This window comes from Marmota marmota, unplaced genomic scaffold, assembly GCF_001458135.2.
Source record: "Marmota marmota marmota unplaced genomic scaffold, marMar, whole genome shotgun sequence".
Lineage (NCBI taxonomy): Eukaryota > Metazoa > Chordata > Mammalia > Rodentia > Sciuridae > Marmota > Marmota marmota.
The window spans coordinates 12,672,553-12,684,856 of NW_026000174.1; the positions used below are offsets into that span (position 1 = coordinate 12,672,553).

General features: G+C 37.2%; 1 protein-coding gene across 1 annotated transcript in view; it reads right to left on the reverse strand.

The window, feature by feature from the left end:
- The window catches only part of LOC107135501 (UV radiation resistance-associated gene protein-like), a 101,354-nt gene extending 89,056 nt beyond the window's left edge, over positions 1 to 12,298 (reverse strand). The window contains exon 1 of the mRNA XM_015477397.2: positions 12,276 to 12,298. The gene's annotated coding sequence lies outside the window, so the exon portion shown is untranslated. The remainder of the gene's footprint in view (positions 1 to 12,275) is intronic.
- Between the last annotated feature and the right edge of the window lie 6 nt (positions 12,299 to 12,304).

Consider the following 12,304-nt stretch of genomic DNA (forward strand, 5'->3'; position numbering starts at 1 on the left):
ATGCCCCCAATGACTTAACTTCCTTTCAGTAGGCCTTACCTCCTAAAGGTTTTACCATCTCCCAACAATACCATGGGTTGGCAACCAAGCCTTCAACACATAAGTCTTTGGGAGAAGTTATCCAACCAAAAGCATCACGCAATTACTTTATTTATTTATTTATTTATTTATTTATGTGTGTGTATGTGTGTGTGTGTATGTGTGTGCGGTGCTAGGGATTGAACCCAGGGACTTCTGCATATGAACCAAGCACTCTACCAACTGAGCTATATATATCCCCAGCCCAGCATCATGCAATTACATTGATCCTTATAGGATATCTTGTGAATAGAAAATGTCAGTGAGAAGAGTGGTAGATTTTATCCACTAAAATGTTAATATCTAGGTAGACAGGAGAAGCTACTTTCTTTTTCTTTTCTTTTTTTTTTTTTTTTTTTTTTTTTTTTTTTTTTTTTTTTGGTACCAGGGATCCAACCCAGGAGCACTTAACTACTGAGACCCATCCCCAGCCCTTTTTATTTTACTTATTTATTTTTTTATTTTGAGACATAGTCTCACAAAGTTGCTTAGAGCCTTGCCAAACTGCTGAGGCTGGCTTTAAACTTGCAATCATCCTGCCTCAGCCTCACGAGCTGTTGGGACTACAGGCGTTCCCCATTATGACCGGCAAGAAGCAACTTTCTAATGGTTTTGTAGTTTTCAAGCAGTTTTAAAATAGATGAGTCTGTGTATCAAAAATGCACTTAGTAAAAACGCAGTTAATGTGCAATTAAGAAATTCTGTACCAGCATAGTGACACATGCCTATGACCCCAACAACTTGGGAAGCTGAGGCAAGAAGATGAAAGTTTGAGGCCAGCCTTAGCAACTCAGCAAGACCCTGTCTCAAAATTTTAAAAAAAGAAAAGAAAAGGGCTGAGGATGTAGCTCAGTGGTAGAGTTTCCCTGGGTTCAATCCCCAATGACACAAAAAATAAAGAAATTCTGGGCTAGAGATATGGCTCAAGCAGTAGCGCGCTCGCCTGGCATGCATGCGGTCCGGGTTCAATCCTCAGCACCACATACAAACAAAGATGTTGTGTCCGCCGAAAACTAAAAAATAAATATTAAAAAAAAAAAATTCTCTTCTCTCTCTCTCTCTCTCTTTTTTAAAAAAAAAAAAAAAAAAGAAATTCTGCAACTCTACAATGTCCCCCATCTAATCATTAGACAGATGTCTTTTGATAGAAATGTATGAATATCACTCCAGAGTGATATTCCAAGGCAGCTGTTCTTTGTCTATTTATTTTAAACATCTTCCATGTAAAATAAACTCCATTCAGTCAATTGATGAAAGAAGTCTGAAATACCTATTATTTTGTCCATAATGGTACCAACTCTATCTTAAGATGAGTACGTTCCTATAAAATAAACTTAACCTGTAATGAGCATCCCATAGCTCATTTGCCTACCATGGCTGGTAATCTGTTTTCTGAATCAAAAATTGGGAAACTTTCTTAGGCTGCTAGACATTAACATTTTAGTGGATAAAAGCAGTACCAATTTGCTCAAAAACATTCATTCATTCTTTTTATTAAAAGTAACAAAGTTAAAAATCAGTTTTTCATAATTCTAAATAAGACTGTTTTCATTTTGCATTTTAAAAAGTTTTAACTTTCTGGATTGGCTCTTATTCAAGAGAATGATTGGAATTGAGGAAGGAAATAATTCATATCCTCAGAAACGAGATATACAGAATCCTGTGCCTAACACATTCAAAGAAGGAACTTTAATAAGTATCTGTTGCATAAATGATTACCTCAATAGCTTACCCTACTCTGTGCTTAGAATTAGTTTTAATATAGGCTAACATGAACTTGAATTATTTATAGTTCAGAGTTAAACCCTGAGTCATAAAAAGAACCACCATGTTAAAGAACACCAAGTTTTTCCTGGAAAAATATAGATCCAAGTCTAATTCCTACTTTTACTTTTACATCTTCCCTTCTTACGCAAGAGTCTACCAACAAAAGCTAAAGGTAGGGGCTACTTTCAGCTTCCTAATATTCCTCATTATTAAAAAAAAAAAAAAAAAAGTCTGCTTCTTTTAGAACATTCTAAACACCATGATAGGAAGAAATGCCAGATATTTCAATGGTCCACCAAAGTGCTGGGCTCTAATACTCTCGGCTTCTTAATAAATACACTTTATCAGAGTTTTCACAAAGAATGAATAAGTAAAACGTCTAATAACATCACTACTTAGTAGAGTCTACATCAGTCATCACCAATACTCTAAAATTCCTTAATCACAAAATTCTAAAATCACCAAAGGTTACTATTTCTGAAACTTTCTTAAGAATGTTCAAAAAAGGAGCAGTGTGATAAATACCCAGGGACAAAACAGGAAGACTGATCACTGAAACTCCAGAGGGACATTCCAGTTTCACTCTAATTCACACCACAAAATGTGGGTGTGAAAGTGGAATCTGAGCAGCCTCTACCCCATTTTAATTCTAGCAAGCTGTGAGGATACCATGTCAAAGCACAGAGAGAGGTTTACAAAACAAGTTCTCCACACACCCAGGCAAGCACAGTGGAACTGCTCATAAGATGCAGGTTCTAGTTATTTCTCTGCCACAAGCAAGAACAACAAAACGATGAAGATCTGTTAAACTAATACTCTTCACAAAGTTCTTGAATGTCAGGAATAAATAAATGGCCCCGCCAGGCAAATAGTTTCACGTCTGAGGACTTCAGACTTTGCATCTGTAAAATTCCATGATTCAAAATTCATATTTTCATCTTAAAAGAAGATGGAAAACAAGGTTATGTGATAATAAAACAAGAAAGTCTACTACAAATAAAAAATTCCAACAAGTTTTCCATTCTCTATTTGTTTCTCAAACTGCCACAATACAAAACACTGAAAAAAAATAACTATTAACAGTTAAAACATTACCAATGTCAAAAATCTAAAACAAAGTATAAAACCTAGATATTTCAATCTTTCTTAAAAAAGATGTCTTTAATTATTATAAAACACCCCTGGTTCACCCAAATAAATTTAAATTTCAGATAAACAACAAATTTTTAATGTAATTAAGTCTATTTTGAACATACATATAAAAAAAAAACACCTCTGGTTTGTAACGCATTTCAGTACATTAAAAATGACAAATATTTCTTGTTCTCTCCAGCAGTAATGTCTGACAGGTAAAAATAAATAGCTTATCTAAAATACACGCACATTTGGAAACTATGAAAATCTAATTTTTCATTTTACCACACACTTCAGGTCCAACTTAGTTTCAGTTCTGCTCCTGCTCTATTTCCAGTCAGTTTCACTTCTTAATTTTCTGCCACAAAGTTAAGAATTGTGATCTTGAAGTGAACACTAAAATAAAACAGCTTTTCCTTTCAATTGACAACTAAACATTTTCACAGGAAAAACAAAGAAAGCCAAAAAAAGAAAAACCACTTAAATTCCTGATGGTATTTTGTCATGTTGAAATTATGATTTTAGGATGTTAATATCTTGAGTTCCCAAAGCTTCCTCATAGTCGTTTAACAAAAGCCTAAGCTGATCAAAAATTGCCGTGATTTCATTTTAGAGACACACAACTATATACTGCGTTTTCCATTTTGTGTGTGTGTGTATCACAAGGGACTTGATAAACATTTGTGGAAGGAATAACTGTACGGGCATGGTACTATGCTGCGTGGGGCATGTATTCCCAGTAAGTTACAGCTTTCTCTCTACCTTCAGTGGCCTTACCAATATAACATCTTCAAAAAAACAGATAATTAGACTTAAAAAGTAAGGAACCTAAATAAACACAAACATGTAAAGGGGAAATATATGTCACGTAGAGCTTTATTTATTAAGCTTTATATCTGCTTTTGGGTTTCTATCTTTTTGTTCCTGTATGTGTTTTAATCCCATTCAATCTAATCTTTTCTTTTTCTCTTTAGGCTACAAAGTCCTCTAAGAGAAGACCCATATACAAAAAAAAAAAAAACTTTTTGAAAAATAAAAATATACCATAATCAGCACAGTGCTAGGTGAAGATGCTGTGGAAATACAATATAAAACATGAGGGTCCCCAACCTTGAGGTAACAAAATTTTTCATCAGAACTCCACAATAAGTACTTGTCTACAGCAAATGGGAATATGAGACTTAGACTGCAGTCCCCATGTGGATGCTCTTTTGACTTTAAGAAAGTTACCTAGACACAGCTCTCTGTGGTCAGGACAATGCCCAGCTGTGAGACATCAGCAACACATTTACCCAACTACTTCTGGGAGACTAAATCAGCACCCAAATAAGGTATTTAGATAGAGCACCACACATTCTATATTCCTTCTGAGCATTGGTGGAAGTTCTTAGTTAAAGAGAGAGAAAAGAAGAGGAAAAAAGAAGAAACAAAATAAGTGAGAGATAATCTTGTTGCAGCAAACCATTTCTCAATTCTGCAGACTAACTATGTAGCACTCTTCTGCCCAGAACTATTAAATCACTACTTTTACTACACCTTCTGTTCTTTTTAATATTGCATATGTAATAATAATAGAAATTGTAGTGCCTTCTTTTGCATTCTTTCTCTGCTGTACTCTTAGAAATTAGTCTTTATTCATCCAAACTGACTCTAATCTCAGGGAACAGGAAGAAAGTTCTTTTTTGCCACCATAAACAATGAATTAGAGTCTTCAATTACTCATTGTAAATCTAATCCTTGTTCATCTGATCTAATCTATCTTGAAATCAGGCAAAATTCTATCATATATTGTAAGAATCACAGTTGTAAAGAGTGGCAAAGTATGATTCAAACCTGTTTCTATAATGCACTATTTTATCTTAAAGATGAAACAAATAGTAAAAAAAAAAAAAAAAAAAGAAAGTTACCTAGACCTTAGATTCCTTATCTGAAAAAAATGAAAGTGGTTACTGATACAAATCTCCCATGCAGATACTTTGTGTTCAAGGAGGGGGAAACAGCTAGCACAGGAGTCATGCTAGTAATCCCAGCAATTCAGGAGACTGGTGCAGGAGGATTGCAAATTTCAGGCCAGCCTCAGCAACTCAGTGAGCCCCTCAGTAACTTAGTGAGATCCTGTCTCAAAATAAAAAAAGGACCAGTGATGTAGCTCAATGGTAAAGTACCCTTGGATTCAATCCCCAGGGGGGGAAAAAAAAATGAGAGGCGGGGAGCATAAATAAATTTCCATGCCTTAAATGTAGGCTACACATAGTGACTTCCTTCCAGAGCACAGTGGGGAGTGGTAAGGTGCAATGAGTTAAACATGCAGCAGAGCAACCTGGCGCACACTACTTATGGTGCTCATTTATAAGAAACATACTCTGGTCTTCATCACCAGCTCCTAGCATAGAACTCCTAAAACCCTTCTAATTTCCTAAGCAACAGAGGTGCTAGAAAAATATTTTCTAGTAATATTCGGTGGTTGACCCTCATTCCCAACACAGACCATTTCTTGGGTGATAGGACCATCTTTTTCCAGATAAAGTGACTCTTTGTGGGCTCCTGGATCATTATTGGTCACCAGAAAGACTAGGCATGATCAGAAGTGTGGAACTTTCAGCCCCGCTCCTACCAGGAAGGAGAGAGGGACTTGAGATTGAGGAAATAATCCATTGTACCTATGTGATAAAGCCTCTATTTTAAAAGAATCTCAGAACTTTAAGGTTGCTGAACCCACAAAGGGTGGGAGGGCACAGCAGCTCAGGCTCACTTCCCCATGCTGTTCCCTATGCATGTCTTCCATCTGCCTATTGCCCTATATCCTTTTTAATACTTTGTGATAAACCAGTACACCAAAGTAACATACTTTCCTGAGTTCTGAGCCACTCTAGCAAATGTTCAAAATGCAGGACCAGGGGAAGCCTCAATATACAGCCAGTTCCTCAGAAGTTCTGGAAGCCCAGACTTGAGAATCGCATCCTACTGAGTCTTTAACTTATGGAATATGATGTTTATTCTAGGAAGACAGTAAGAGAACTGAGCCGAATTACAGGACACCCCATTGGTGTCCACTGGAAAAATACTATGTGTATGGGGGGAAAGCCCAGACATATCTGGTGTCAAAGGTATTGTATGGAGGGTATAATAGAAGAAAACATTTTTTATCATCATACTCTACCTCAGCTGATGATGATGAAAGTTAATATCAATAGTGATAAATCATGTAAACAGCATATTTGTTTGATATAATGAAAATAGCACTTTGCTCCTAAAAGCCCCCAACACTAGTCTTAAGAAAAAAATATCAGCCAGGTACAGTGGTGCACACCTAAATTCTAGCAACTCAGGAGGCTGAGGCAGGAGGATCACACATTTGAGGTCTGCATCAGCAATCCAGTGAGACCTCTCAGCAACTTAGTAAGGTCCATCTCAAAATAAAAAATAAAAAGGTCCCGGGATGTGGCTCAGTGGTTAAGTTTCCCTGGGTTCAATTCCCTATACCAAAAAAAAAAAAAAAATCCACTTATTTGAGGAATCTAGAATAGTCAAATTCACAGAAAAAAAGAGTAGAACAGAGTTTAACCATGGGCTGGTGGGAGGTGAAAATGGGGAGTAGCTTATTGGGTGTAGTTTCTGTTTGGGACAATAAGAAAAGTTCTGGAGATGGATAGTAGTGATAAATGTATCACACTGAGCATGTTCTTTTTCTTTTTTTTTTTTTTTTTGTCTTTAGTTGTTGATTGACCTTTATTTATTTACTTATATGTGATGCTGAGAATAGAACCCAGTGCCTCACACAAGCTAGGCAAGCATTCTACCAACTGAGCCACAACCCCAGCCACTGAGCATGTTCTTAATGCCACTGAATTATACACTTAAAATTATTAAAATGGCAAGCCAGGCATGGTGGTGCACACCTGTAATCACAGCTACTCAGGAAACTGAGGCAGGAGAATCAAAGTTTAAAACCAGTCTAGGCAACTTAATGAGACCCTGTCTCAAATACCAAAAATAAAGGGTTTACGATCTAGCTCAGTGGTACAGTGCTTGCCAAGCATATGTGAACCCCTGGGTTCGATTCCCAGTACTGCAAACATATATATATATATATATGTGTGTATATATATATATATATATATATATATATATACAGAGAGAGAGAGAGAGTGTATATATATATATATATATATATATATATATAGAGAGAGAGAGAGAGAGAGAGAGAGAGATGGCAAACTGTAAGTTACATATAGATTTTATCATAATTTTTTTTAAACTAAGGAAATCTGAATGAATCATGAACTTGTTAACAACTTATCAACATTGGCTATTAAAAAACAAAAGTACCATATTAATGGAACATGTTAAGAATAGGGAAAATTGGGCTGGGGATGTGGCCCAAGCGGTAGCACGCTTGCCTGGCATGCATGCGGCCTGGGTTCGATCCTCAGCACCACATACAAACAAAGATGTTGTGTACCCCGAAACTAAAAAATAAATATTAAAAAAGTTCTCTCTCTCTCTTAAAAAAAAAAAAAAAAAGAATAGGGAAAATTGGGTGTAAGGTATATATACATATGGGAACTTCCCATACTATCTTCTCAATTTTTCTGTAGATTTAAAACTGTTCTTTAAAAAGTCTGATTTTTAAAATTCAAGGTTCATAAAGACTGATATCCCTAACCCACCTCCCTCCAAAAACAAGAGAAGAAAAAAATACTTTTCAAATCAACAAAAAATATGAGCAAACAATTAGAAAAATTAATGCTAAGGACATGAACAAGCAATTCAAAATACATTAAAATGCTAAATGGAAAGACATTCAGATTCACAGGGATGGACAGAATAAATGAGATCATGTACTTATCATGCTATCTGTTATATAATGAATGAAGCTGTTAAAATATAACAAGTAACCAAAGAACTGAATTTTTTTTTATTTTATTTTTTTTAGTTTTTGGCGGACACAACATCTTTGTTTGTATGTGGTGCTGAGGATCAAACCCAGGCCACACGCATGCCAGGCGAGCGCACTACCGCTTAAGCCACATCCCCAGCCCAAGAACTGAAAATTTAAATAACAAAAATATATAGAGATGTGTATGAACTATGTATATGTGTATATGTATGTAATCTGTATATATGTAATCAGGTTGGAAAAGGATGAGAAAACTTATGATGCCCAAAGTTGGCCAAAATGTGGGCCCTTGAATAGGGAATAATTGCTAATTAATCTGGGTTTCTTTGGGGGATGATGAAAATGTCCTAAAATGCATTATGATGATAATTGCATACCTCCATGAATATACTAAAAAGTGTTCAATTTTATACTTAAATGGGTGAACTTTGTGATTAGCAAATTGGATCTCAATAAAACTAATTTAATAAAAGAAAAAATGTGGTCCTTTAATTAGTTTAATGGTAGAAGTGTAAATAGGCACATTCTTTTCCAGAAACATTTAGCCAGTATCTTCTCAAGTATAAAATAACAACATGTGTACATATACCCATATTTCATTACACACACGCACGCACACACACACACACACCCATTCTTTTGACTACAAAGATTTCTGTATATGGATATTCACTGCGACGATGTAATAGAGAAAAGCTGGAAATAGTCCAAAAGTCTATCAATAGGGCGTTAGTTTAAAAAAATCATGGAAAATGTGACATGTATATATTCTGATATAGAAAACTGTCCAAAAAATAATATTTGGTGAATTTTAAAACTTGTTAAAAGGAAGGAATTAAACCAAGTTAGAAATACTTAATTCTGAGATCTTCTATTTATACTTCAAGGGGATTAAAACTGCATGCAAAATTGTGTGTGCATGTATATACGTAAGTATATTTTCTAAGAAAAGCGTCCACAGCTTTTACTGAATCTTAAAGAAACATGTGACCTTCGAAAAGGGTTACTAAATAATCACTAAAAAACCTCCTAAGATACTGAATATCTGAGGAATGTAGTTAAGTTATACCCAAGAGAGGAAGCCTTTGGGGAGGAAAGAAATTCTCCCAATTAAGCTTTTAAGAACATACTAAATGCCTCTACCACAAAAACACAAATTTTTATCCCAAGACTCCTACATCTAAAGGTGTAAAGGGAGTTATTCTTCAGTTGAGCCTATGTTCATTCACCTGTTAATTACAAACCTCAACCAAAAATTAAAGAGCAAAAAGAGTCTTCAAATTGTATGACTACTTCATGCTTAAATTACAATTAAAAGTAAGAACATACCAAAGCAAAGGGAAACAAAGTAGTAGTGCCGCTTGACCCAGTAGAGGAGCTGATCTGCATGATAGCTAGTACTCACACATGTTAAGACAAAGGTCCAGGAGTTAGTGGTGACTTTTTTAAGATAAGCAAATTAAAATAAGATAAATAAATCAGGTCTTATATATAGTTTTGTGAGCAAAAACAAATCTCTTTAGGCAGATGAGGCAAGAGAAGTCTAATATTTTTGGAATTCATGTTATATAGTAAATTAATATTTTCAATATTACAATCATTTTAGAATCAATGGGACTTAATAAAGTTGGAATAAATAAGTATAAAATAGCAGGGATACTCTATCCTAAAATAAAAAATATGCCTTAGAACAGTATTTCTTAATCAGAGGTAGTTTTGTCTCCCTGTAGGACATGTGGCCACATGTGAACACATTTTTTTATCGTCGGGATTGGGGAGGTGCTGCTGGAATCTTATGGACAGAGTCCAGGGATGTGGTTAAACATCTTATATCCTCTGCTCTGTTCCAAAACGTTGATGGTGCCATGTCTTAGAAACTCAACCTTCAAGTAGGCTAGGGGACCACTGAAATCTACTTTGAGATTATCACAGAAGTCCTAAATCAACAAGGGTTTGTTTATTTGTTTAGAAATACTGACACCCTGTCAGCTAGCATGGGAAGTATTGACATCCACAATTTTCAAAGTGTTATTCTAAAGACAATAATTGACTCTTCAATTTATCTACATTTTTGAAATAATACATAAAGTTCTGAGACAGGCAAAAACTGATTTCTGAAATCAAAGTGGTTCCTTTGGAGAGAAAGGAAAGGGAGAGAACACAAGAACGACTTCTGGAATGTTCATAATTCTGCATTTCTTAATCTGGGTAATAGTTATATAACTGTGCTCACTTTGTGACAATTCAGCAAGGGGTATACTAATAATCTGTGCACTACTCTATACAGATAACACATCAACAAAAAAATGTTTATTTTTAATGGTATATATTCATACCCTAAAAAGATGAACATTTTGATCCAGAAAGCTAAATTAATATCAACTACAAAAGTAAAAGTGTTTTGTTATATAGGCTGCCTTCCAAGAATTCAAGAAGGATGACACCCCCAGAAAGCTGTAAATAGCATACTCAGCACTCCTGCAGCATTCAGCTGCACACTCAAGCCACTATATATCCCTTGGCATCAATCCAAAACTGTGATAAACACTAACAAATGCGGTCCAATTTATTCCATGAACAGTTTGTTCAGATTATTCTCCTAGTGTTAAACTGTGAACTGTTATCAGAAAACAGACTTTATCAAGTAAATGATGGTTTCTCTTTTCTAATCCCACAAATTCTCAAATCTCCCCCAAATTAAACCCTTCTTGGTCCCAACTCCTCAGGATTTCTCCATGCTTTTTCTAAAAGTACCCACCATTGCCTCTCCCAATATCCACCTTTACACTCCACCTTCACTCTCACACACACAAAAAAATTCATATTCAAGCTCAATTCAGAGACCTATCTTCCCAGCCACATTTGTACCCTCTCCCAAGACTTCATAATACAATCCAAACCTCACTACCCTCAAACTCCTAAGATCCTCCATAAATTCCCTGCCCAACACCACCACAAAATCAGGGCACATGCTACCCTGTTCTTTTAAATCCTCTTCTACCACAGCTTTGCTTCTGCAAACATTTCTACCTCCCTACTCAATAGCCACCACTGTGACTATTATCTCCAACTTTTCTCTTCCCTTTAGTCTCCTGCTTTCCTATAAGATTCATTCCAATCTCACCCTCTCCCCACAACTGCTGCTTTCTTCTTTACGAACCCTTCCTAAGGCCCCAGAGCCGAGATGGAAAGTTACAGAAAGAGTATGAAGGAACTTGCTCTGTCCTATGTGAAGTTATGAGTGAAGGTGGCTCAAGCCTCAAGCAAACAATGCTGTGCAGGGACTACAGAGTCAGACACTGGATTCTGAAAGCCAGTCCCACCACTCACTAACAGCAAGGCTTATACTCTGGTTTCTCTCAGATGGTATAAACCTTTTGCCTTTATTAACAGGAAGGCTTTGGAAAAAGCTTCCATTTCTCTAACTGCAAGATGGGAATAACAGAAACAGCTATCTCATAGTGTTATGAGGATTCAATGGCTAATGACCACTGAGCACTCTGCTCAAACCCAGCATGGTAAACTCTCAATGACTGACAGTTTGTTTTGGTCCGTTTCTGGGAAGGAGGAATAAAGGGAAGGTGAAAGACACTCTAACTCTCTCATTAATGCTAACATTTCTGTAAAAACTCCCTTTGGGGAACAGAAGAAGGACAATAGGAGGAAAAAAACTCTACAGATTTGTGGATATCACAGATGTTTATCAGATCCCCAAATTTTTTGTTCCCTCTTTCTTATCCTTCAACAATGTGGATCAAGAAGCCTTCAAAGAGAAGTCCCTCCATCCTGAGAGTCACTGGAGGGAATGAAGTAGCAAAGAGTACACTTTATTACTAAGTCGCATTCCTTGGGGGTCTGAGAATTGGAAAGGAAACCTCCAAGTTCCAATCACATTTCTCTAGAGAGACGGAGGAGAGCACTTCGTAGTAAAGGGAGATGAGAGTAAGTGCGAGAAACCCTAACTCCTCGCTGTTCCAGCAGCAGAACACCAACTGGTTTCTCCGGGTGGGGACGGAAAGGGAAAGCGCTTCGCCGCGTCTCCTGGGGCACAGGGCTTCTCCGGTGCGTTCCCAGGAGGGATGAGGGGAGGGTCTGTGCAAAGGAATCCCCCATCCCTACAAGGCGAGAGGGGCCCGGCAGCCCGCGGGGAGTTTGGCTGGCTCTCTGCGGTCTCCTCACAAGCTCATCTGAGGCGCTGGGATACTCCAGGGGCACAGGGATCTCCCAGAGGTTCGGCCATCACTGGACCCCTCCCCTCAAGACCTCCTGACAGCCCACCTCAGCTCCCCGGCCCCTTCCCAGAGTCTCCCGGCAAACGCAGAGTCAGCCGGAGCCACCGAGTCTCCACACGGGCCTTTCCCCGTCCCTACTGAGCACCGCGAGCCGACGCGCCTACCTGCTGAGACGGCAGCTCCACGTGCAGGG